The following is a 23,672-nucleotide window of genomic DNA, read 5'->3' as shown; positions in this document are numbered from 1 at the left end:
TTGTCATCTCAACACTCCCCCTCAAGCTCAACTGCATCTCTGCAACTCCAAGTAAGCTTCGAAACTTTTGAAGCTTCTCTGTACCCAATGCCTTCGTGAAGATGTCAGCTATCTGATCCTGTGTGCTGACATACACCAAGTCAATCTCACCTGCTAGTACCTTCTCTCTCACAAAGTGGTAGTGTACCTCAATATATTTTGTCGTGGCATGGAACACAGGGTTCCTAGCCAACTGTATACTGCTCATGTTGTCACAATAAATGACAACTGGGCCTTCCACCTGGACATCCAAATCAGCCAATAGCTTTTGCAGCCATACCACCTCACATGCTGCAACAGCAGCACCTCTATACTCAGCCTCTGTACTCGACAAAGCAACTGTAGATTGCTTTTTGCTGCTCCATGCAACTGCTGCACTACCAAGAGAGAACATGTATCCGCTGGTAGATCTTCTATCAGACATACTACCAGCCCAATCTGCATCTGTGTATCCAAACACCTGTACATCTGTACCTGCCTCATAGAAAAGTCCATAATGTAATGTGGACTTCACATATCTCAATATGCGTCTGACTGCATCCAAATGTGGCTTTCTAGGTACTTGCATAAACTGACTCACAAGACCAACAGCGTAGCTCAAGTCTGACCTTGTAATGGTCATGTAGATCAAACTCCCCACTATCCTCCTGAACATAGTAGGGTCTTCTATCTCATCCCCAACATCAGCACTCAGCTTTACATTCTGCTCCAATGGGACTGAAAGTGGTTTTCATGCAGTCATACCATACTTGGACAACATATCCAAGCCATATTGTCTTTGGAACAGCCATATACCATCATCACATCTGATCACCTCAATGCCAAGGAAGTACCTTAGTTCACCTAAATCCTTCATCTCAAACTTCATCTTCAAACAGCCCTTGACTTCAGCAATCCCACTATCACTATCACCTGTAATAATCAAGTCATCCACATAGATGACTATGATGACCAAACCTGCATCTCCCTTTCTCACATAAAGTGAGTGATCAGCATCAGAAACATAAAAGCCAATATTGACAAGATACTCTCTAATCTTGTCAGACCATGCTCTAGGTGCTTGCTTGAGCCCATAGAGTGCCTTCTTCAACCTGCACACATACGTGGGATGCTCTAAATCTTCATAACCTGCTGGCTGATCCATATACACTTCTTCCTGCAAATCACCATGCAAGAAGGCATTCTTTACATCCATTTGCTGCAACCTCCAACCTTTGGCTGCTGCCAAAGCAATCACACATCTGACAGTTGCCATCCTAGCAACTGGACTGAAGGTTTCATCATAATCTATGCCATATGTCTGGGCATAGCCTTTTGCAACCAGCCTAGCTTTGTACCTGCTAATAGAACCATCTGCATTGTGCTTAATCTTATAAACCCACTTACATCCAATAGCTTTCTTTCCCTTCGGCAATGATACTAGATCCCAAGTCTTATTGGCCTCTAATGCAGCCATCTCCTCATCCATTGCTGCATCCCAATGAGCATGACCAACAGCCTCCTCAAAACATGTGGGCTCAACATCCTCAACTAGTTTCACCATATAAGCATAATGGTGAGCTGCATAATCCTCAAAACCAAATCTTTTAACAGGGTATCTCACTCTGCTAGACCTGCGTACCACTGGATCACTCAATGGAGTCTTTGCATTAACACGTGCTCTCTGCACACCTGGAGTCCTCACTGAAGGAATGCCAAGCTCATCATCCAAGCTCTCTGAGCCACTGGAGTCTCCATCAAGAACTGCATCAATGCCTTCTGACACTTTATTCTTTCCTTTGTCTTTACCTGTAGTGCTACTAGATGCACTCGAAGATGTAGAGGTACTCCTTAGTCTCCTAGACCAAGGACTACCAGATGATGTCTCTGGTCCACTAAGAGTCCGTGATTCTTGCCTTTCAGCCTGCACATGAGTGTCATGATCATCATCAACATCCAATGCATCACCACTAGATGCATACCAACTGCTCATTTCATCAAAGATGACATCCCTGCTCACTCTGAACTTACATGTGACAGGGTTGTAACAGCGATACCCTTTCTGCTCTAAAGAGTATCCAATAAAGACACACTTTTCAGCCTTTGGATCCAGTTTCTTCCGCAACTCATCTGGCACATGAACATACGCAATGCAGGCAAATACTTTCAAGTGTGAAACATCAGGCTTCTTACCTGTAAAACATTCTTCGGGGGTCATACCATGAACTGCAGCTGTGGGAGTTCTGTTCATAATATAAACAGCAGTATGAACAGCCTCAGACCAAAAATGCTTAGGCATATTCTTTTCAGCCATCAAGGCGCGTGCAACTTCTGCAATATGCCTGTTTTTCCTTTCTGCAACCCCATTTTGCTGTGGGGTATACCTGCATGTGAACTGTCTCTTTATCCCATGAGACCTCAGAAAATCACTGAACTCATTTGAGAGGTACTCTCCCCCTCCATCTGACCTCAGGCACTTTACTTTCAAGCTTGTTTCTCTTTCAATTGCAACCTTGAAAGTTCTAAAGTGCTCAAACGCTTCACTCTTTTCCTTCATAAAATATACCCACAGCTTTCTAGAACAATCATCAATGAATGTGACAAAGTATGAACTACCTCCAAGAGATACATTTTGTGTAGGCCCCCAAATGTCTGTATGCACAACATCAAGGATATTTCTGCTTACATCTCTGTCATGTGAAAAGGGTTGTCTTGCCTGCTTACCAAACTGACATGCTTCACATACCTTCTGAAATTCTGCAACTTTAAATGTAGGCAAACCTGTAACCAACCCTTTGGACTGCATTAATTTCAGCCTTTGTACATTTGCATGTCCAATGCGTTTGTGCCAAATTTCAATGTCTGCAACAACACCTTTTCCTTTGGCATACATAGCCGCATTCATAGTAGGAATTCCAGCATCTAGAGTGAACATACGTCCAACTCTACTTCCCTTTGCTACCAACCTGCACTTGTCATTGAAGTCTTCTACAAAGCAGCCCTTTGCATTAAATCTAACTTGCAGCCCTTGCTCTACCATTTGACCGACTGACACCAAGTTCTTTGTAATAGATGGCACATGTAATGCATCTGAAAGACTCTTTGTCTTACCATCATGCAAGGACAAGGGAACTTTTCCAATATGTGAAATTGGGTGGCATGAGTCATCACCCGTCTGCACATAACCTGCATTCTGCAAATCCTGCATCTCTCCAAACCATTCTGCATGGCTGGTCATATGATTGGATGCACCTGAATCAACATACCAAACATCTTCATGTGTTCCCTTTCTTGTAACAGCATTCAGCATATGCTGCATAACGAACAAACGTTCATTTTTGTCTTCATTCTGTCGTGAAGACGATGCATAGTTTCCTTGCTACAACTTACCACTGCGGATATCATCTCTCTTAGCATAACATTGGGCTGCAATATGACCTGTTTTGCCACAGTAATGGCACACAATACCAGAGTTGTTAGAACCTCTGTTCTGCCATCCACCTCTTCCTCTAAAGCTCCCCCTGCCTCTAAAGTTACCACGACCTCCTGAAACCTGCATATCACCAAATTGCTGATTCAATCTGTTTTGCTGGTTGTCACTACCACGTCCTGTACCACGGCCTCTTGAAGAGAACCTGCCACGTCCCCTTCCTGAACTGGAGTAGAAAGCCTGGACCTGTTCACCACTTCTTTCAGATGTCTCACTCTGCATGTTGATTTCTTCAGTGATCATTAGAGAGACCAACTCATCAAAATCTGGAAATGGCTTTCTAACATATACAGAAGTTACAAAAGACTTCCAAGCCTTTTCATTGTTAAGTCCACCCAAGGTAGACGACACCAAATCATCATCATCGGGCATTGCATCAATCGCTGCCAATGCATCTACAATGCTTCTTACCTTCAGTGCATACTCATTGATAGACATCTTCCCTTTCTTTAATGTATTCAACTCTTGCTTGAGTTGAATCTTTCGTGCCTTTGTATTTACAGAAAACATACTTTCAAGTATGGTCCAAGCTGCATATGAATTCTCTGCATTTCTAATGTGTCCGAGCATATTATTGTCAATTACTGCAGACAACCAATACATGACCTTTTTATCCTTTGCATTCCATTCTTTCCGTGCCTTTGTCTCTTCTGCAGTTGGAGGATCACTCATCTCCGGCTCCTTTTCTTCACCTGAAACGAACTCGTAGAGGCCTTTTCCAATAAGGAAGTTCGTGACACGAAACTTCCATGATGGGTAGTTGTTCTTATCGAGCTTCTCAATGATGGGGCTTCCACTGTTCTCTGCCATTATCACAAAATTAATACCAAACAGCAAGCAAAACTTCTGCAACCCTTGACCTGTAGTGCACAGCAATACACCAGACAGCCTTTTTCACTGTCTGCTCAACAATACATGCAATCTGCAACTAGTTTGCAGATAAACCTTGTGTTTACTCACTGGTAAACACCTTTGAACTTACAGATCTGAAATCTGTAACCTGCGCACCCACGTTCGGTCAATACAGTCAAAGTCACAGTGTACCCTGAAACTGTTGTCTGCAACCTTGCGGCTCTAAAACGGGCCCTGAAACGGCCTCAAATGCCCAAAATAACTGCGGAGAAACCCCAAAGGGCTTATCTGCAGAATATACAGCGCTCTTCGCGCACACCAAATCTCACTGCAATCTGAGATTTTTGCTCTGCCTGCTTCCGGTGCCTCCACAGGCACTATCCAAGAGAAGAAGTGGAAGAATGGGAGAGATTCTTACCCGTAGCTTGCTTGCTCGAACCTTGCTTCTTCTCCTTCACTTCAGCCTTCGAAATCAGCCTCTCTCAATGGCGCGGCTCTGATACCATGTCAAGAATCGCGTGGTGGAGGGGGTTGCTCAAGATGCTGCGCCGAACACACACAGAATGCACAAGGAGAAGCTCACTCAAGAGACAAGAAGAGAGATGGAGGCCAAAACGTTTTCTTGCTGATTTCTTCTTCTTCTTCCACACACTTTACAATGTACACAAAGTATACATAAGATATAACATAAAAGGAAAGTGGCCTACTAAGTCAAACAATGCATAACCGACTACACTAGTCGACTGGCGCTATAACTATGCCAGCTGTAAATAGGTGTAACAACCTGAATATAATAAGTAATGAGTCAGTGGCCATGTGAGAGTCATAATGACCACCGACGTGCTAAGTGTAGACGTGTGAATCCATCTAACCAGGCGGTCCATCATCAATGTCCACATGTGTTGAGCTTGTCATCTCAACATGGAAGAACTTCCCCCCATAGATGAAGAGGGCATCACTCAATATGTCCATGAGGCAATCATTGGGTAGCGAGATAAGCACTTACGATCTCAATCCATCAAAGAATATCTCATCAAATGGCAAGGCCTACCCTTGGAAGAATCCTCTTAGCGCCCAGAAACCATCCTCAATGAATTTCCCTACCTCCGTGAGGCCCAACGACTGGAAGAATAGATGGTCATGCCCCAAATGGACCACCTTCTGCCCAGAGACTGCACACTGTTTTAGAACAATTTTGTACTTACTCAAATCATATGCATGGACATTCTACATAGACTGAAGGTACTCGTCATAAGCTTTGTTTTGACATGTGGTACGCCCTAATTGGAGCAGGCTATCAAAAGTTATGACCTGCTTACTTCGGCAGACCGGTCCCGGATTGCATGCTATCCCTAGCCTCCCCACACCTAATTTTCATTGTGAAAGGGCTCTGAGTAGTACTCTGCAACCCTCCCTTAGCCCACCCATCCCTCCCCTCTATTTCTCCTTGTTTTTTAGGGCAAAAACCTTCTGAGTGGGGATGGATTGTAACAAGCAGGATACACACTAACTAGGGTTTAGACACCCTATCACACTGATCGGGGTATTTAAGATGTAAGAGTCCCAAATTAGGGCAACCAGTTATTATCAAGATCATACTCTTCACCTTCATCTCTAGCCTCTCTTCTTCTAGTCTTCTTCCTTCTTCTTCTTGCTCTCTTTCTCTCTCCTCATCTCTTCTTCTCTCTCCTCTAAGCTTCTTTCATTACACTAAGTGAGTTCCTTATTATTTATAAATAGTCCTCAAACTTACACTCATTCGGGGGGGGGGAGGGGGTGTGTGGGTGTGCGTGATCTCTTCCATGCACCATGCAAAATCAGGCTTTTAGCTTTTCTTGAGTGCACTTCAAGTGTTGAAAAACAATATGGATGCGAATATAAAGTGATAGTTGCAGCTCTCGCACTCTTGTCTACGTACTTGACCTAATGGGGCTCTAAGCTTAATTGCTAGCCACTTCCTCTTGTCTCTAGGGTCTATGCTACATTGTTCAGCTTGCTCAGGGTCAAATGGGGTCTGCTAATTAGCCTACGGCTCTAAGTATGTCAAATATGTTGATATGAGTGTCAGCACTATGCTTGGCTATTCAACTTTGATTTCTAGGGTCAAATTTCCCAATAGGGCTTTCGGTGAATTCTCCTATTGTGGGTGGTACTCTCTGTCACCTTGGATGCGCTAAATTTTTCAATTTTGATGCGTTAAGATCTAGTCCGATTTTGTAGGGTCCGATTTTGTAGTGTCTGAATTTAGGAATCAGATGTCTGATTTGATATGTGTCCAATTTTAGCTATCCAATTTGCTCTTGTCAGATTATGGGATATCCAATTTCTAGGAATCGGATAGGGTGTGTCCAATTGGATAGTTCAGGTTGGTCCAATTTGAGTATTTTGTCCGATTTTCAAAATCGGACAAGGTTAAGTCCGAGTGTTTGACCCTCACGATTGGACGTGTGGTAGTGCTCTGATTATTTGGGTTAGTTTGATTGATCGATCGGACGGGGGTGAGTTCGAGTGGTCCAAGTCCAATTTGCTAGGTCTAGGGACCAGTCGAGTTGGTTCCAGTGTCAGTCATTCAATTCTAGGAATCAAACAAGTTTAGGGTATTCGAGCATCTGAGTCTTGAAATCAGATGCCTATGGATCGTGATCAATTTCGCTGGTACATAACCAGCGGGAGTAAAAATCACTTTGTGCCAATGATTTTTATCCATACATGCTAGCAAGTTTCACCAAAATCAAAGGTTAGATGCACATAAAGGTTTCTACACACATGATCCAAGCAATGAACTCCTGTGGCCTTTGATTGATTCGCTGGAAGTACCAAGTCCTACACAAGCTCTCAAGCTCTCTCTCTCTCTCTCTCTCTCTCTCTCTCTCTCTCTCTCTCTCTCTCTCTCTCTCTCTCTCTCTCTCTCTCTCTCTCTCTCTCTCTCTCTCTCTCTCTCTCTCTCTCTCTCTCTCTCTCTCTCTCTCTCTCTCTCTCTCTCTCTCTCTCTCTCTCTCTCTCTCTCTCTCTCTCTCTCTCTCTCTCTCTCTCTCTCTCTCTATTGCAGAACCCAAAAATGAGGTCTCCCTTGCCTCACAAGGTCTTAAACCCTTGCTGGACTCAGTCTTAATCTATTCAATCGCTCTCTGTGAGATTCTAACACCTCTAGCACTCATTTTTTCCCATTTTTATCCCTGTTTGTGCCCTGTTTGGACCTGTTTAATAGTAGAAATCCTAAATTTTTTCCTTCAATTTCTTGGTCCTAACCTACTCTAAATGTAATAAAAATCAAAAGTAAAATATTGATATGATTCCTCCTACTTGCCTAATCATCAAAAGACCTAAATACTTGTTGTAGAGATTAAAAACCCAAGACCTCCTACCTATCTCAAGCTTTGGTTCGGGGATGAAACCCTTACTTTATCGCTTGATTTGAGGTGCGCAAGTGCTCAAGCTTGAATCCATTGGTCACAGTAAAGTAGAGGTGAGCTCACGCTCAACCGCCAAGACCCACAGACCGCTTATTGTTCAAGTGTTTCAAGCAAACACCTATGGCTATCTCTCATCTAGTGACGCACCTTTGATCCTATCGAGGTGTAGTGAGCTTACCTTGATGCCCAAACATTGCCTCCTCCCTCAAGCACACCGGTAGCTCCACGATTTATGATGCAAGCTCAAGCAACCTCAAGCCTCCACCTTCAAGCTCCATCCTCCATAGCCACACGCGAGACAAGAGAAGAGATGATGGAGAGCTTTTTCTCCTTGATCCCTCACCTTCTTACACTCACACTCTCCCACTCCCTCTCTCAAGCACACACAAGTAAGCAAGAAGGAGAGAAGAAGAGAAGAATATGAGTCCACTTTGTCGCACACCAAAGAATGACCTCCTCATTCACTTTTCAACTTTATATACAAAACCCTAAATCCCTTTTGGGCAGTCATCCCTTATCCCCTTTTTTACATGGCCAACTGTGGCCTAGGCCTTTTTTCCCATTGTCCTCCTATATTCCTAACTTCCTTCCTACTGCCCATCTACTTTTACAATTTGCAGAGGAGGGAGCTTGGCACTCTTTTACAAAAAGATTTAGGGGTGCCTCACATTTAAAAGTGCACATTTGCCTTTGCTTTAGCTTTTGAGACCACCCTTGCACTTTTGGCTGTTTTCCTTCTGCTTCTTCCGTTTTGTCCGATTTCCTTCTAGGCCATCTCTTTTAGGTCCCTACTTGCACTTTTTCACTTTTTCACTTTTTTCACTTTTTCTTGTGCTGTGGTTAAGAGCGAGATCCAATTCCTGTGTTCAATCTCGTGTTCAATCTCGTAAATGAATTTTGCCCTTAGCAGCTTGTCAATTTCTTCCTTGACAATGTGAGCATGCTTGGGAGATGGATAGGTCAACGATTTGAAATTTTTTTTAATCTACAAATTTTCTCATCTTTCTCTATCGGGTGTTCATGTGCACAAGCACACAACACCATTTTGACTGAAAATTTTGGGGGTTTTCTTGGATTCAAGAACCGTGATTGAGAATAGGACAATCTGACCAAGAAATTGCAAAAATTGTGCACATTGGCTCTAAAAATTTAGGGGCTTTTCTCATATTAGTGAAATTTTGCTTAGCTTGGTCAAATTTGTTGACAGGCCGGTCCTTCTTTTGGTTTGCTTTCTTGCCCTTGTCGTTTGGCTCTTAACAAGATCACTATCCTATCGCCTTTCTTAAACTTAGTAAATCACTTTGGCACGTCTTGCGGTTTCCTTTGCTCTTCAATTTGTGTATTCTTCCTTCAACCTTCGGCACCTTAGGTGGACTGGCAGGTCCCCTTTGGTGTGTCTAGTCTTAGGTGGGTTGTAGCACCTCATGATCACTATCTGACCAACTTAGAATCAAACTCTTTGTCTGCGTTAGAAAAAGCGGGAGTCTCGCACCTGGTGGTCGTAGTTCATATGACTCTGTCCTAAGCACTCGCAAAGCATTTGGTTGGACAAGGCCTACTAATTTATCGTCTATTGCCCCTATGTGCTCTAGCCAGGTTTGATCGCAATCCATGCACATGACCCGTCTCTTGATTCTAAAGGCACTCTTCCTACATGGTTTGGAATCAGCTTGGATTTTCTCTACCACCCTTCCCTCAGTGTTGTATTCTATCGTATCCATCTCTTCTTCACTTCTATACACTAAAGGAACAACAGTCCTCATATTCCTCGATATAACCATCCTCCTCCGATTTCTCATTGTCTTGATAGAGCTTTTCCTTGTTGTTGATGACTAAGGCCCAATTGTACATTAAGTTTAAGTCATGCACTTTGGTTCATCACCACTTAGGTTCATCGAAGAGATCTTGGAGAGGTTTGAGGTTAGTAGCTACATTGTCAGCTAGCTTGTTTGTCAGATATTCTAGTTCCAACACGAGATTGGTTCTTGGGTCTGCCCTCCAAAGCCTTTGGCTCTACCTCTACCTAATGCCTTCACCAGTTACAGGGTCGGTGTAATCCATAAGGATTACATTGCCCTCTTCATCATACAAGACATAAGGGTGCGCCTAAGGCTCTTCGTTGTTCGGCTCCTCCACATAGTGGACTAGAGCGTCACTTGGTGGATGGGTCACGTAGTATCTAGGTAGTCTAGGTATGCCTGTGGGGTTTATTTCGATGGCCTACCGTGGTGGTCAATCTGGGTCTGCTGGTGCGCAGATCGGACGTTGTATGCTCGCGTAGTGAATGCCGGAAGGTCCCCAAGAACAATGAACTCTACTTTTTGCACAAGTTACAAGGTAAAAAGCATGAACGACAAGAGCAAGAGACCAATTGGGTGCAATCTGCCCCCATGCCTTGTGTGAGCGCTTCACAAAGCATGTATTTTATGTATATTTCATCTTCATGCTCAATAATAGCCCAATTTACAAAAATATAACAAGCTTTTAGCTTTTGAGTTTGCTTTTACACAAAAATAGGAATAAAGCTAATGGACGGTGCCCAAAGAGTCTGGCACACCCAATACAATGTCCAAATAGAAATAACATAATCGTGCGCCCATGCGCATACAAAATAATAATAAATAATCGATGCCTCAATAAATAGGCATGACAAAATATAGGCGTGGCGCCTATCGGAATATAATCCATAGATCGAATACTCGCTATCCTCCAATGCTTTCCTCCGCCACTGCTGCTATCTCTACACATCAACTGAAGCATTCACAATCGTTAGTAAAATAATACAATTAAACCGACAAAAGTGAATACCTAGCAGTCTTCAGCTACATAAATAAATCAACTGGTTAGAAATAAATCCTAACCTTAATTTATTATGAGTGCGCACTCTAAACTCATAAATGTTTATTAATTTAATATGCATTTTGCGGAATCACCCGCTATGGAATCACCCATGTACACACTAAATTAATGAAACGCCCGAAAAGGACAGGCATCGCCATTGAGAGCGGAATTTTGGTGTCGAGAAGTGCTTATGAGAGCGGAATTTTGGTGCCGGGAAGTGCTTAAAAATAGCTAAAAATTATGAATATCAAGGAAAAAATATTCACCGTCAAAGGCGGCGGCTCGATCTATTACGATTTTAAGCAACAAAGTGCTTTAAAGGCGCCCGATCGACACTTGTAGATTTTTCATAATTTTTCAGACAGTCGTGCGGGTTGACACGAGCTACTGGCCAATGAGGGATGCTAAGCCGGACACCCAGGATTTTTCAGAGCTCAATTCCGAGTCCGGATGAGAAAATGGCCAAGAATTGGTCAAGATTTGAAAGGGTGGCCACAACATGGACAAAAGGGGGGGGTGCCCTTTGGGGGAATTTTAACCCCCCAACTAAAAGGCATGCAATTTGAAGGAGAGAAATCGTGGGAAGAGAAAGAAGCGTGGCCAACAGAGGGCGCCGAATTTTGCGCCATGGGATAGAGAGGAGCAACTTGCCTACTGCAAACAACCACCATAACTGATCATTGCCCTTGCTTCCCTCCTGGATGCCAATCATATCGCCGCCTCTCGCCCGAGAAATGATGGTCTCTTTGAAGATCTATGATTTCAGTCTTTCTCTCTCCTCTCTCTCTCTCTTCTAAAGGCAAGTTCATGTGGGAAGAAGAAGGAAGAAGAAAGAATGGTGGAGGCTTGTCCGGCATGGATCGGATTGCTCCACGGGCTGGAAATGGTGATTTGTGATTGTGCTAAGCATGAAGTGCTGCTGATTTTCAGATTTGCAGCCATGGACATGAAACCCGAAACACGCAAATAAGCAGTAATTCAATTTTTTCAAAGGAAATTTGAGATTTCATGGCTTTTGATTGATAAAATGTTGTTCATGTGGGCTAAAAATTGTTTATGTTGCTGTTTTCCATGAGTACTTGCTGATCATAATCAGAAAATCAGAAAAATATGCATCTTGTGGTTCAAAATAATATACTAAGACACGTAAAATATGAAAAATCAAGGGAAAATGATGTTTTTGGGCATAAAAATGGGGAAATGAATAGGAACACCAACTAAATTTTCAATTTTGCTGCAAGAAGGAACTAAGGGCCACAGCCCATAACCTATTTTGAATTTTTAGTAATTAAATAATGCAAAAAATAAGGGAAAATACAAGGAAAATAGAGGAAAATCACTAAAAATAGGGGAAAAATGCATTTTGGGTGCGGGAAATTAATGAAAATTAAGAACGATGTTTGTGAATGTTTGTGGGGACTGAAGCATGAGGATTTGCCTTAGTTCAACCCCTCCTTCTTGTTCTAGTGCATCTTTTTCCGTTTTTTTGTTGAGATATCGAGCTCCACTCGTGATACGCCAGGGTGACCGTTGTGTATTTATGTCACCGACTTGTCAGTTGCAGATGCGGTTGGTACACCGCCCCTGAATAATAGCTACATGATAGCTATCCTTATCTACTCTAGTTCGTGGCTCAGTTAGTATGCCACCTTAGTTAGTTGAGTTTGGTTTTGAGACCCATATAGAGGGTTCTTCTATTTCTTTGTACTTGAGTTCTTTTGGCTTACACAACTAAGAAGAGAAAAACTGTTTTCAGCCTCCACCCTTGTGTGTCTTCCCCCATTGTGCAAGCAAGAAAGCTTCAAGCGAGACTCCTTCCTTCTCTCCCACAATCTTGACATTTTTACACATAAAATGATGGCAAAATGCCTTATAAATCTATGCAACGATGCAATATTTAAACGGGGGAGGGTAGGGAAGTTGAAATATGTCTAAATGCTATGTGAGATGATGGAAAAGTTGCCGATTTCTATGCATAGCATTTAGGACGAAAAATAATTAAAATTAAGAGCGTAGTAGCACGAGGATCACCTCGGTGCTAGGCCCATGCAACGAAGCACGAACGCTAGAGAAAGGAAACCATTAAAAGAATGTTTTTGCACTTGTGCACGATACTGTTTTGCTAAATGTTTGAGCACTTAGCATCCACAATATGCATAAATCATCGAAATATTTAAAGGTATCAGAAATCCTAGATGCACAGCAATTGTTTTCATTAGGACCTTGACCCACGTTGAGTGAGAGACAGGACACCCTAAGCCATAGGCTAGTCGTGGGGTCTAGGGAAAAGAGAAGTAAGGACAATGGTACATTCCTGTATACGATTAAATGGTACCTTGAGTGGATTTTGTGCGAAATGTTTATATGTTGAGCGACGCATCGAGGTGCCAATCCCCAAGGTGTAGGAGAGTCGCAGAGGGGTGGCGGCATTCAGCTGTTGGAGGACCCCCTATGTCTGTGCTTCGTGCCATTAGGCAATGTGTAAGGGACTCCCTCTGAGGAGTAGTGGGTGAGAGAAGAGTGGACTACAAACGATATAATACAAACGCAAGATGTCTAGGAAGGCAATGTATGTGTCATCAACGCTCCTGGCCGCGAGGCCGTGGGGTTGTTGAGCGCGTGAGATAGAGGTCCGGCTAGTGCATGGAGCCAATGCTGGCCTATTTTAGGGTCCATCAGTGGTGCGTCTGCCGGGAGCCACTTAAAAGTGGCGGTCCTCGAATCCTGGTTGTCTAGGGACCAACTAGCAGTTTATGCCAAAGGATACTGAGATTGATCCGTTATTTATCGATAAGCATCGTCTAGCAGAAATCCAAAAGCAAGAGAGAGACGAAAGAGCTAGGCGACGTGCTGAAATTTTTAGGAGATATTCCCCTAAGTGTAGCGGTGCTGAACCCTTACGAGGGAGTGGATCTAGTAGTCTTAGTGCCACAAGCAGTAAGTTAGGAGAAGGTGGAAGCTCTAGTGCTCCCCTTTCTTCCATAAGCCAGTCTACATCAAGTGCGGGAGGTGCAACCTCACCGTCCCTTATTCCTAGTGCAAATCCAATCCTCGTCATGGCACAGCCTATTGCAATTCAGCAGGAACGATGGATTTTCTGGCTCTAGGTTACCCGCTACCCATTTTTAATGGGCTAGTTGAGGAAGATGCGGAACTCCACATTAGGGAGTTTCAAAAGCTGATATTTAACTGTCGCATCCAAGAAGAAGGACATTTAATGATGTTCTTCAACATGACTCTCAAAGGAAGAGCCGCTATATGGTATCATGGTTTAGAAGCCGGAACCATATTGAATATTGATTCATTTTATAGAGCTTTTCGAAGGGAGTTTGCCCCTGAAAGGGGTGGGCAATATTGGTTGCGTGTACTCAACGTGACCCGCCAAGAACCACATGAGGATATTGCTTATGCGAAGAAAATAAAAGAGGTTTTCCGTAAGTTGGACACCTCTATTCCTATCCCCGCAGCTGCCCAATTGCAATATTTCCTTCATGGTTTGGACTTTAATATCCAATTGCAGTTGAGTAATGTCCCCTTGGGGGATATAGATACTGCCATTACACGAGCACAAGAGGTGGAATCCCGACTACAAGCATCCTATGCTTCTCGAGGCAATTCGAATATGGGTTTAGTATTGGGAAACAATATGGCGATGGCCAATGGCAGTGGTAGCCAAGGGATAACGATGGCTAACCCTAATGGGAGAGGGAACATGATGCAGAATGTCCCTTTATTACCAGCTCCCCCTAGCATGTCAATGCCTACGGGCAGTCAAATGGCTCCAAATGGTGGAGGCCAGGTGGTCAATTCTAATACCATGCCTGTGGCTCAACAACCAGTGCCTAATCGAATTGTTAGGCCTATGGAACGACATGGTATTGACCAAGGTTATGAGTTGAGCGCTTCCAATGTTCTTGGCGAGGTTAAGGACATGATGAAGCATTATACCGACATGATTATGGAGCAGTATCGGCAAATAACCGTCGATGTCAACTTCCTTAAAAAACAACAAAATTTGATAGGAAGTAGATACCCAGAGGAGGGTGCACCTTCGAGGTTTAGTTGCAAATGGTGTGGTGGGCAGCACTATCCAAGAAATTGCCCAAATGTTAAGTGCGACATTTGTGGAAAATCCGGCCATTTAGCAGCTACTTGCTGGAGTAAGATCAGTTCACTCCAGCGAGGAAGTCGGCAACCAGGGCCTGTTAATCATCGTGCCCAAGGAAATGATTCCCAGCGAGAAGATGGGCCTAAACAAATACTCAAACGACCAAAGACTACAGTGGAGGAGCTACCTAGTGGTAGTGGGGTTAGTTTGATTGAGGCTGTACGCGTTAATGATGCTGAAACCTCTAATCTGCGAGCTGTCATTACAAGAGGTCAAAAGGGTAGAGAGGCCGACAAGGATAAGCCTGTCGATGGAAACCCTAAACAAGGCGACAAAGGAACGCAAGTTTTGGATCTTGCCATGGAAGGGGGACCTTTGAAGCCCGTAGAGAGTAAAGCCAATAAGGAACCACCAAAGAAGAAGGTGAAAGTTAAGAAAGAGGCAATAAAGCCGGTTCAGCGACCTAAAGAGCGGATGGTTTGGCGTGAAAAGCGAGCTCTATTGAACTATCATGAATTCGATTTGGCGAGCTCTCTTTGCGAAGTTAAGCCGGATGTGAATCTCTTACAGCTTATTAAGCTTTCCCCAGGAGTACGCAAGGAATTTAGGAAGATCCTATGTATCGGGTATATCGTAGAACCTTTGGGTATTGCACGAGTTGGTGATGACTGGTTCGAGCATGCTGAGAAGCATTGCCCAAGGGTTGCAGCCTATGTCAATGGGATATTAGTAGATTATGCCATTGTCGACACGGGATCATCTGTTAACATTATGAGTTCTGAACTGATGGAAAGGTTGGGTCTTGCGATCCAAAAAGATACCTCCACAATTCTCAGAATGGCAGATGATAGCTTGAGACAGCCATAAGGCTGCATTACTAAGGTCCATGTCACTGTTGCAAATGTAGAATGCCTGTTGGACTTTAGGGTGATTCGCTTTGCAGGCCGTCCAAGTTACCAAGTATTACTCGGACGACCTTGGATCTTGCAAGCGGACTGCCAAGTAGATATACCCGCCGGTCGACTAATATTTGGTAGAGGTGCCCAGCGTGTGGTGGTTGATGCTTATCCTGAGTCCCGGCAGAGTGAAAGAGCTCCTCTATCTTCTATAGAATTGGAGACATTAGAAGATTTATCTGCCAGTGAGACATCATCGAGTGATGAGTCCAAAGAGGGATCCACCAAGGAAGACATCTATCAAATTACTTTGAACGAGCTGATAGAGGGCCAAGATCGTATAAGAGATGCAGATGTTATCGAGCTAGACCTTGGTAGGCTTGATGATTCACGGCCAATCAAATTAGGTTCTATGCTCAACACAGCAGAAAGGGAGGACTATGTGGCCCTGATCCAGGAATTTCGTGATATCTTTGCCTGGAGTTATGATGAGTTGAGAGGCATTCCTCCTAGTCTTGCTGTCCATACAATCCCGTTGAAAGAGGGCAGTCGTCCTGTACAACAGAAAGTAAGGCATATGCCTTTCGAACTGAGGGACGAGCTGTTTGAAGAATTAAGAAGCTTCGTAAAGCGGGTTTGATTTTTCCTGTGCAACACACGGAATGGTGTTCGCCAGTTGTGATCAAAAAGAAGAAGAATAATCAAATCCGATTATGTGTGGACTTTAGGGAGCTGAATAAGCAAACAGTTAAGGACTACTACCCGTTGCCATTTATTGACCAGATTTTGGATCAATTGGCGGGTAGGGAGATATATTCGTTTATGGATTGCTTTGCAGGATACAACCAAATGGCAATTGCAGAAGAGGACAAGTTGAAAACAACTTTTATCACTGTATTTGGTACTTTTGTGTACCATGTGATGGCCTTTGGTTTATGCAATGCGCCTGGTTCGTGGCAACGAACAGCAGATAAGAAATTCGGTGACATATCCCCCGAAGAGTTGAAGGTGTTTATTGATGACTTAGGGGCCGCCACCGTGAGAGGAAGGCAGTTGATCGTTTTAAGAAAATGCTTTGAGCGCTGTAGACAATTTTGCATCGCCTTAAACCCACGGAAGTGTGTTTTTGGAGTACCTTATGGGCTATTGCTGGGTCATGTGGTCAGTTCGGTAGGAATTGCGACAGACCCCGAGAAGGTCAAAGTTATAGTTGCCATGGGTCCACCACGCACTCCGAAAGAAGTTCATAGCTTTCTGTCTTCGGTTGGTTATTACCGTAGATTCATAAACGCCTTGGCAGAAAGAACGTTGCCGCTTACAAATTTATTGTCCTTTAGCTGTTTGTTTGAATGGGGTGACCCTTGTAAGGTAGCATTCGAGAATGTGAAACAGGAGCTAGCAAGAGCTCCCGTTTTAAAAGCACCTAAAAGAGGTGAGGTGTTCTATATATTTTCAGCGGCCACCATGTATAGTATCAGTTGCTGTTTAGCCCAAATTTGGGAAGAGAAGTGGTACCACCCGATTGCTTTTGCCAGCCGAAAGCTGGGGGTATCCAAAATCAATTATACTTACATGGAGAAATTGTGTCTAGCGATGGTCTTTGGGACCAAGAAATTCAGGCATTATATTCTCTATGAGAAAGTCGTGCTTTATACAAAGACGGAGGGACTTCGACTATTGATGAATAAGCTACAGCTGCCTGATCGTCTAGCGAAGTGGTTAATCACTTTGCAGGAATTTGATTATGAAATCAGGAGTAAGCCACCAAGGTTGCAAGGCATCGTGGAATGTCTTGTGGACTTTGTGGAGCGCCACCAAGGTTGCAAGGCATCGTGGAATGTCTTGTGGACTTTGTGGAGCCGAAAGAATCTGTGGCTGAAGGTAGTGACATGGAGTTGTTATTTAAAATAGATACGGCATCTATTCCCTCCTGGTATGCTGCAATAACGCATTATTTATCAATGGGAGAGGCGGGATCCGAATTATCTAAAGCTGAGAGAAGGAAAATTAAGCAGCAAGCGTTAAAGTTTGCCTTGATCGCAGGTACATTATATCGGCAAGGGGTTGATAACATCTATCGCCGATGTGTGATGCCTGACGAGGTGCCATTCATTTTGGAAGAGTGCCATGATTCTGCTTGTGGTGGCCATTTTGCTAGACGGCTTACAGCACAAAAGGCTTTGAGAGCAGGTTATTGGTGGCTTGCCATCTTCCAGGATGCGTTTGCGTATATTAAGAGATGCGATATTTGCCAACGACATGATAGTAGAGAGAATAGGAAACGACCACTCACCCCTATTATGGCGATACTTCCATTTGAGAAGTGGGGAATAGACTTTGTGGGTTCTATTACTCCGTCGTCGACTACGCAAAAGAGGTACATCATTGTAGCAACTGACTACTTCACAAAGTGGTCAGAAGCACGTGCAACAAGGAAAGATGATGCTAAAGAAACTGCTAGTTTCCTTTTAGAGCAGATAATATGCCGTTTTGGTCCGTCGAAAGAATTAGTGTCGGACCGCGGAATCCATTTCCTGAATAAGGTGATCAAAGGTTTGACAGAGATGTGGCAAATCAAGCATAACAAGACAACCCCATATAATCCGCAAGCCAATGGGCAAGTGGAAAGCACCAACAAGCAGCTTGTGGGCATCCTGTCCAAAATTGTATCGGAAAAGAAACGGGATCGGGATAAAAAGTTATACGTGGCAGTGTGGGCCTATAATACGACCTTCAAACGAGCCACTGGCCATACCCCGTTCAAGTTAGTATATGGGGAGGAGTGTGTCTTGCCTTTAGAGATTGAGCTGCCGACTATTCGGTTTGGCATCAATCATTCTTTGAGCGATGAAGACGTACTTTTTGAGCACTTGACGACATTGGCACATTTAGATGAGCTTAAGCTGCAGAGCTTATTGCACCAAGAAGTGGCGAAGTGCCGAATGAAGCAGCTACACGACCTCAAAGCCAAGAAATACACCTTCAAGAAAGGACAACTTGTTCTGTATTATGACGCACGACGTGAATTATTTCCAGGCAAGCTAGAGCCCAAATGGGACGGGCCCTATAGGATCGTTAGAATAGGAAAGAATAAATCCACAGTCTTGTTAGCCGACCTTGAGGGGATAGAATTTAAAAATAAGGTTAATCTTAATAAGATTAAATCTTATTATTTTTTATTGCACTAATGCTATGACTGCCTTGCAGGTCTAGGAGAGATCGATCAAACATCTGCAAGGAAATCGTGATAGAGGTTGATGGGTCGTCTGATCCCTTATTTAGAACACTCATATTTAGAACAGCGGTATCATCAGGGAAAGCTCATTTGGTGGAGCAAAGGATATAAGGTGACTGAGCAAGAAGGTGGGACATTTGTTTGGGAGATCAAGGTCTTCTCCCATCACTGCCTACAAATTTTGACGAGCATCCCTGTTGAATTCAATGATGATGGAGGGATGGAGCCTGCAGTCCACCCATTGAATATACTGAATTTCGATTATCACAATTACGAGTAGAGTTCCGGATGGCGGGATATGTAAACCCTTTATGGACGTACACCTTGTACTTTGATGGGGCGTCCAGGGGTGCATGCAAAAAAGAAAGTGTAGGAGTTGTCATCCGAGACCCCCGACGACGCATTGTCATGAAGTTAGCTGCTTATCTCAGGGTGAATTTTACCAATAATATGGCAGAATACAAAGCCCTGATTATGGGTTTGAACATTGCAAAGAAGGGTGGTATCCGTCAGTTGTTGGTGAAAGGGGACTCTCAGTTGGTTTTAAATCAACTCAATGGGACGTACATGGTACGAAACCCCATCCTTTGCATGTACCATCATACTGCCATAGCCCTGCTAGACGAATTTGATAGAGTGTCTTTTCAGCTGATTCCACGAAATTGGAACTACTGATGGTGAGACAGGACCTGGTCGTTTGTGGGGTATGCTTTCTGAACATGCCCTCTTTGGCAGACGATGGTTGATCTGGGTGATGCAGAGGGTAAGTGAGACTCATCTGCCTTTATTATCTTGGACCCACAGACTGATTAGACGGCATATGATGCGAACACCTCTTGCGATATACGCAGGAGGGATGGGTCATAATTTAATGCACCTAGTTTAGGGCTACGAGCCTCTGTTCCCCTGGGAATGGTATGCTTTGATGTCTATCATAGTTGTTTCCAGGAGGATGTTATGAGTAGTATTGTTTGATTTCATTAGGCCAAGAGGGCCGATTCAGTTTTGTAGTGAAGTGTTTCATTTCATTAGGCCAAGAGGGCCATTTCCCTGTCTAGTGCGGGTGCGTTTAATTGGGTTTTTGTTTTAAGTGTTGTGCTGACAGGTTTTGTGTTCGTGAATGTTGGTGGAGCCTGGAGGAGTCTTTACTGCGATGGAAGCTTCTTGTGGCCAATCCAGGTGATATCTCTCCTTTATGAGTACCTTTCTTTCCTATTATATGTGTATTTGTACTTGTCGAGGGGATATATTTTTGTTGGGGACCGGCAACCAAGGCATGAAGTCCCAGGTTCAGGCTAAGTATGTTTGAGGGAGGTCGGAGTAGTCGTTGCCTCCTGTAAAGACATTGTCAGGCATCGGAAGACCTGTTTTAGAAGGAAGTCTTAGTGGCCCTGTTCTGCTAGCCTGCTAGGCAGCCACTCTAGGAGTTCTTGTTAGTAGTGAGGCAGTTAGAGAAGCCTGCTAGAAGCTAATAATGATGATGCCAAGAAACCCTGAACATCCTAAAATATGAATATAAATACGAAGGTGTGTAAAAAGGGGTTCTAACCCCTATCCCAAGAAAAGAAAAGAAAAGAAAATGTAGAAGCAGTTGATCATTGCCTTGCGAAGGCCTGGTAGGTTCCTGGGGACGAGTCAGACCTGGGACCGATACCTTGTCTTCCTCGGGGTGGCTTCTTGACAACAAAATGACAAAACAAGGACGGTTGGAGCGAAAATAAAAGTGAGCGTTAGGAAAAGATTAAGTGTTGCCTTGCGAGGGCTTGGTAGGTTCTTGGGTGCCGAGACAGGTCTTGAGGCCGATGCCCTGTTCTCCTTGGGTCACTACGCTCAGCTCCCTCCTTTTTACATGCCAAGTATGTTCATCAAATAAAAATCCTAAAAGAAGAAATGTACTGACAGAAAATACTCCTTGCTCAGGCTATAGGAGTCCTCGCCTTGTAGGAGCTCCTAGTTGTGTTGTCTTCAATTGGTAAGTAGTTCAGACTACCACTTAGGGCAACCTCTTTGATAGGTTTTTTAGTTTGGCTGTGTTGGAGCAGTTGGTTAGTGACTCGCTTCGGATCTTCTATTAGATGATGCTAGGCCTACTCCTTGTGGATGTCATGCCTTGGTTCTGTCAGGGGTAGGGTGAGCATTGTGCTGAGTTTTATTATATATTTGTTTTGTATCAGTTTGATGCTTCTTTGGTTGTTTATGTGCAGATATGTTCGTGGATTCAACGGGCTGAGTCGCCCTATCCCGTGGTCGCCAATGAGAGCGGAATTTTGGTGCTGGGAAGTGCTTATGAGAGCGGAATTTCGGTGCCGGGAAGTGCTTAAAAATAGCTAAAAATTATGAATATCAAGGGAAAAATATTCGCCGTCAAAGGCGGCGGCTCGATCTAGGACGATTTTAAGCAACAAAGTGCTTTAAAGGCGCCCGATCGACACTTGTAGATTTTTCATAATTTTTCAGACAGTCGTGCAGGTTGACACGAGCTACTGGCCAATGAGGGATGCTAAGCCGGACGCCCAGGATTTTTCAGAGCTCAATTCCGAGTCCGGACGGGAAAATGGCCAAGAATTGGTCAAGATTTGAAAGGGTGGCCACAACATGGACAAAAGGGGGGGGTGCCCTTTGGGGGAATTTTAACCCCCCAACTAAAAGGCATGCAATTTGAAGGAGAGAAATCGTGGGAAGAGAAAGAAGCGTGGCCAAACAGAGGGCGCCGAATTTTGCGCCATGGGATGGAGAGGAGCAACTTGCTTGCTGCAAACAACCACCATAACTGATCATTGCCCTTGCTTCCCTCCTGGATGCCAATCATATCGCCGCCTCTCGCCCGAGAAATGATTGTCTCTTTGAAGATATCTGATTTCATTCTTTCTCTCTCCTCTCTCTCTCTCTCTTCTAAAGGCAAGTTCATGTGGGAAGAAGAAGGAAGAAGAAAGAATGGTGGAGGCTTGTCCGGCATGGATCGGATTGCTCCACGGGCTGGAAATGGTGATTTGTGATTGTGCTGAGCATGAAGTGCTGCTGATTTTTAGATTTGCAGCCATGGACATGAAACCCGAAACACGCAAATAAGCGGTAATTCAATTTTTTCAAAGGAAATTTGAGATTTCCTGGCTTTTGATTGATAAAATGTTGTTCATGTGGGCTAAAAATTGTTTATGTTGCTATTTTCCATGAGTACTTGCTGATCATAATCAGAAAATCAGAAAAATATGCATCTTGTGTTTCAAAATAATATACTAAGACACGTAAAATATGGAAAATCAAGGGAAAATGATGTTTTTGGGCATAAAAATGGGGAAATGAATAGGAACACCAACTAAATTTTCAATTTTGCTGCAAGAAGGAACTAAGGGCCACAGCCCATAACCTATTTTGAATTTTTAGTAATTAAATAATGCAAAAAATAAGGAAAACTATAAGGAAAATAGAGGAAAATCACTAAAAATAGGGGAAAAATGCATTTTGGGTACGGGAAATTAATGAAAATTGAGAACGATGTTTGTGAATGTTTGTGGGGACTGAAGCATAAGGATTTGCCTCAGTTCAACCCCACCTTCTTGTTCTAGTGCGTCTTTTTCCATTTTTTACACATAAAATGATGGCAAAATGCCTTATAAATCTATGCAATGATGCAATATTTAAACGGGGGAGGGTAGGGAAGTTGAAATATGTCTAAATGTCGTGTGAGATGATGGAAAAGTTGCTGATTTCTATGCATAGCATTTAGGACGGAAAATAATTAAAATTAAGAGCTTAGTAGCACGAGGATCACCTCGGTGCTAGGCCCATGCAACGAAGCACGAACGCTAGAGAAAGGAAACCATTAAAAGAATGTTTTTGCACTTGTGCACGATACTGTTTTGCTAAATGTTTGAGACTTAGCATCCACAATATGCATAAATCATCGAAATATTTAAAGGTATCAGAAATCCTGGATGCACAGCAATTGTTTTCATTAGGACCTTGACCCACGTTGAGTGAGAGACAGGACACCCTAAGCCATAGGCTAGTCGTGGGGTCTAGGGAAAAGAGAAGTAAGGACAATGGTACATTCCTGTATACGATTAAATGGTACCTTGAGTGGATTTTGTGCGAAATATTTATATGTTGAGCGACGCATCGAGGGGCCAATCCCCAAGGTGTAGGAGAGTCGCAGAGGGGTGGCGACATTCAGCCGTTGGAGGACCCCCTATGTCTGTGCTTCGTGCCATTAGGCAATGTGTAAGGGACTCCCTCTGAGGAGTAGTGGGTGAGAGAAGAGTGGACTACAAACGATATAATACAAACGCAAGATGTCTAGGAAGGCAATGTATGTGTCATCAACGCTCCTGGCCGCGAGGCCGTGGGGTTGTTGAGCGCGTGAGATAGAGATCCGGCTAGTGCATGAGCCAGTGCCGGCCCGTTTTAGGGTCCATCACCCATCAACTTCTCGCACAAAGAATCCACTTCGTGTATGAGCCCCGGTCATCAAAGTTTACGGAATCCACCGTAAAACCTCACGGAATCCACCGTGGCACGGAATCCACCTTGAAATATGCCTCCTGGCATCATCTGCAGATTGTAACTGGTGATGAACTGTTGGATTTATATCGAAAAATCACTTGGGTCAAGCTCTTTGCAACATTTGTGGCTAGTGTTTTTCTCTTCCATATCTACAGTTTTGTGCTCTACCAAGTTGTCGATGAGATTGATCAAGTCTGGTAGATCCACTCCTCTAATGGTGTCAGTCCTTGTTGTGTTTGACTCCTGTGTCATGTCCTTGCTTGGTCCTATACTTGGGGTTCTCGATCACTCGAGTATGTTTCAGGGTCTTTTCCTA

This window comes from Lygodium microphyllum, chromosome 2 (assembly GCF_053477565.2).
Source record: "Lygodium microphyllum isolate KBCC chromosome 2, Lygodium_microphyllum_v1.1.10, whole genome shotgun sequence".
NCBI classification, from domain to species: domain Eukaryota; kingdom Viridiplantae; phylum Streptophyta; class Polypodiopsida; order Schizaeales; family Lygodiaceae; genus Lygodium; species Lygodium microphyllum.
This window is presented reverse-complemented; position numbering follows the sequence as displayed.